Source organism: Dermacentor variabilis, chromosome 2, assembly GCF_050947875.1.
Source record: "Dermacentor variabilis isolate Ectoservices chromosome 2, ASM5094787v1, whole genome shotgun sequence".
Classification (NCBI taxonomy): Eukaryota; Metazoa; Arthropoda; class Arachnida; order Ixodida; family Ixodidae; genus Dermacentor; species Dermacentor variabilis.
In genome coordinates this window covers 213,932,152-213,935,974 of record NC_134569.1, presented here as the reverse complement: position 1 = coordinate 213,935,974, position 3,823 = coordinate 213,932,152, and the positions used below count along the sequence as shown (strand labels likewise).

General features: G+C 52.0%; 1 pseudogene; it reads right to left on the bottom strand.

Moving 5' to 3' along the window:
• Positions 1-1,607: 1,607 nt before the first annotated feature.
• On the bottom strand, positions 1,608-1,783 carry LOC142573455 (U2 spliceosomal RNA; annotated as a pseudogene).
• Between the last annotated feature and the right edge of the window lie 2,040 nt (positions 1,784-3,823).

The following is a 3,823-nucleotide window of genomic DNA, read 5'->3' as shown; positions in this document are numbered from 1 at the left end:
ACACTTTTCTTTCATGTAAAACCTCATGTTAGCGTCCTTTGGCTATTGGACAATTTAAGGCACGTGGATGAGCTGGCGACACAATAGTTGGCAACATTTCAAATTTAGTCCGAATAAACCGCTAACTCATACTCACTTTGTCCCTACATCCACTTTCCCTACAGTGCAGGGATAGGAAACCGCACGTGCGTTTGATTGACCCCCTTGCATCTCTTCCTCCCACCTCTGTCTTTCTCTCTCCGTAGTCAAACCGAGCGTATGGCACCGAGTCCAGCGGTTACTGCAAGCGGCACACTTAACGCCTACGCATAGTTTCCTACGCGAACTAACTGACTTTTAAACAACCCCGCTTTGCAACGCTCGAATGTTCTTCTGCGTGTTCCACTCCATTTCATTGTGGCCGCGTAGATGCACACTTCTGAGAATCTCGTGCTTGCTTGAACCACGCGTTCGACGCTTATTTTATTGCGATAGTAACTATATAGACACTCCAGGCGCATTTCTGCCGTCGCTGTCGCCGTCTCGTGTGATGTTCCGTATAAAGTATAAGGTCGATAACATCGTCGCCGCACGCTCCGTATGCCGTATGTGCCAGCGAAAGCGTGTGAGGGTTAGCCAACGAGGATGGCTCAATTTCGCTCGCGCAAGGGAGGAAAGTATGGAGGAAGCGCGCCATCTTCCATCACGCGCAAGACTCCGGAGGGAGGGGGTGGTCGTTTTACTATGGCGGCGGCTGCGTATGGCGCGGCCACGCGCGCTCTATCTTGAAAGTGATCTGCGATGGCGAAAGAGTGCGCCGAATGCTGAGAGCTTCGTGTGATAACACGCGCTAAGAAACCTCCTCCGTAGTGCCTAGGAAGAGTCACGTATTCAAGGAGCAAAGGCCCCCAGGTTTTCTCTCTCGCACCCGCTGTTACTCATGCCTGCGCAGAAACGTCGAGCGCCGCGAGAAACGCCACGTCCCGTTGTAGGTACAAGCAATTGTAAAAATGCCGCCTAGGTCAGCTGTATCTTGAAGCCATCTGCGACGGGCACTGCATTGAAGCGAAAGGCAGCACGAAGGTCCATTCGCTCGCTGCTGCTGCCGCGCTTCCTCACTCCAGCGTTTTGATAGCGAGTTTTCACGGTCATCGAGTGAGATGTGTTCATGTTTATGCACGCGTGACACCAAGCTTGTTAGTTCGTTAAGCGAATGTTTACAAGCTTATACGGCCCAGAAAACTGCTATCCTTGCTTCGTACAGCTGCTTAAAAATTTGCTATCGCAATCAACGCTTCACCTTTCGGGCGAAACAGCAACTTTTTTACAGCGAATCTGTCTATGGCTAGGATCTAGAAAAAGATGTGTCCGAGATGTTGACAAAAACAAATCATCATGTTGGCCGATCCTGGTGATAGTGCAGAAAGGGTCCAACCTCAATGACACATACCCGTGTGGTTTGGGGACCTGTAATGCGCCCTTGAGCTACCCTTGTCACACGTGGGACCCAAAAAGGTCCCAGGCACATGGGTAAGAACAGATGTTTTTGAAAAACATTTGTCATCAACTTTTTCACAGCGAAGCTGTATATGGCTAGGTTCTGATGGAAAATGTGCCCGTGGGCAAGAGCCGTGTAGATCGAGAATTCCTCCCCCACGTGGGCCGATCCGCGGCGGATGATAAGTAGGCTTTGAACATTCCGCCACCTTTCAAAAATAAGTTTCGCAACTTAGGTCCAAATACAACAAGTATCAGATATTGAGCTGATAAGAACTGATATTACACATTGACCCACGTCGGCAATGTCTACGTTCGCACCGCCATCTCTATGTCGGCGTTCCAAGGGCTTGTGTGTCTCCTTTCCTTTCCTTCCGCTCTCCCATGGTGGCGGTGACGTAAGCGCGCTGCCCGCTAGGACCGCGAGGCGGAAAGAAATGCGAACCGTCCATGTGGCCCCGATGCCGCAGACTTGGAAGGTTTCACCGGAGCAACGGCCTGGTTTCAGAGGGAGATTGTGCGCAATCAATTTTGTGTCGCCTGTGTTGTTTGTGAACGGTTGTGATTTTCGAGTGACCTTGCAATCATTACTGCTCTGCGGAACGTCGACCAACGCACCATCGTCCTGGCTACGGCGAAGCAGTGTGTTCCCTCGGAGTGTGGTGAGGTGCCTGTCTTCTACGTGCCGGGATTCGTTAGTAAAAGGTGTCGTGCCGCGTTTGCAACAATACATGCGTATGTACCCTTCCCCCGCCCCTACCCCAACGGTGCCTCATCATGCTCCGAAGCTTAACATCGCGGAAGAACGACTAGCCGCGCCTCGCCTTCCGTTTACGTACATAGGGCGTTTGACGCAGGGCAATGGACAGTTCGCCATTAAGGGACCCACATACACAGCTTCGCTGGTCATGCTTCTTCACAGAGTGGAAGGGCGCTGAAATTTTTTGTCATAGACATCTACGTTGTGTGCGGCCTCACGTCCATTTCTTGTCCATCGTCCTCCTTTTGCATGGCAGTTAATTATGACTACATTCTGTGGATCTTCGGGTGACGTGACAAGGGCCATTTCTCACTGAAGCGTTTGCTCTAAGTTGAATCGTATTGAGGCACGTATATTTTATTTATTTATTTATTTATTTATTTATTTAGTTATGAATTTCGAAGCGCCAAAAAATCATTATTGCATAAGGGCAACATGGCTCATATTACATTTGGTCACAGCAGCGTTAATGATCCACAAAAAACTCACGTATATATTCGGCTAAACATATCGAAAGTGCCCTAGAAACTAATCCAACTAAGGATGTTGAGAGCGAGAGAAAGAGGGGCGCGCGACACAAGCCGCTGGCATTCGTAACTGCATTTCCAGAAACTGATACTCAAACAACCACACACACAAAAAAAGAAAAAAACCCGGCTCGTTTTTTCGATGTCGCGGCGAACAGAACGCACCACAACGCAAGGAGCGGCCGCGACACTTCGGAGCAGAAACCAACGGGAGGCACGCAGTGGCGAGAGCGCATGAGTCGCGACTCGTGCCCACAACGGCAAACTGAAGAACGAGCGTGCGCCGCTCTCACGATTTAATTTACCAGATACCCCGTGAGGAACAAAGCCTTCCTCACCCCGCTGGCGTGCGTGAGTGCTTGCGTGAGTCCATCACATGGCGTGAGTCCATCACACTTTTCCAGGAGGTCGCGACGCGCGTGAGCCCAACGTGCGCTGTGCCTCGAGGCTAGATCCGCTGCAGGCCTTTTCACTATGTTCTTCGTTCTTTTTCTTTCTCCTCACTTACTCCGCACGGCCGTCGTCATCGCTTCACGGCGCATAGGCCCGCTTCGAGCGGGCTCGCTAATGAGTCGCCCTCCCCACCACCAGAGCGGCCCTCTGCTAGACCCGTTCCTCCTCAACTCTGCGTCGCACGACGCGGGAAGCTGCCTATCGAGCTATCGACTGGCCCTCGCGGCTCCCCGACTCCACTCGCACGCCCGAAGCCTGGCTGGCCGCGGGGCAGCGGAAACATCGCCGCGCACGCACGCTCGCTCCCGTGAAGTGATGCGGGGCAGATACGGGGCCGAGTGTGCGTGTGCCCGACTGTAGACGCGCTGCGCCCCGTCTGTAGAGCACATGACTGATCGGAACGTCCTCGCTTTATATCTCACTATCTCCATCCTTCCTGGCGTGTAGGGTAGCCGACTGATCAAAGACTAGTTAACCTCCTTGCCTCTGGCTTTTTTCCTGGTGTAGATGGATGCGTCGTGCCGCGAAGGTGAAAGCCCCTCTGGGTCAGTTTACGATTTAACGAGAGCATTTAGAGGATAATTATTAGCCCGCTTTAAACTTGGGC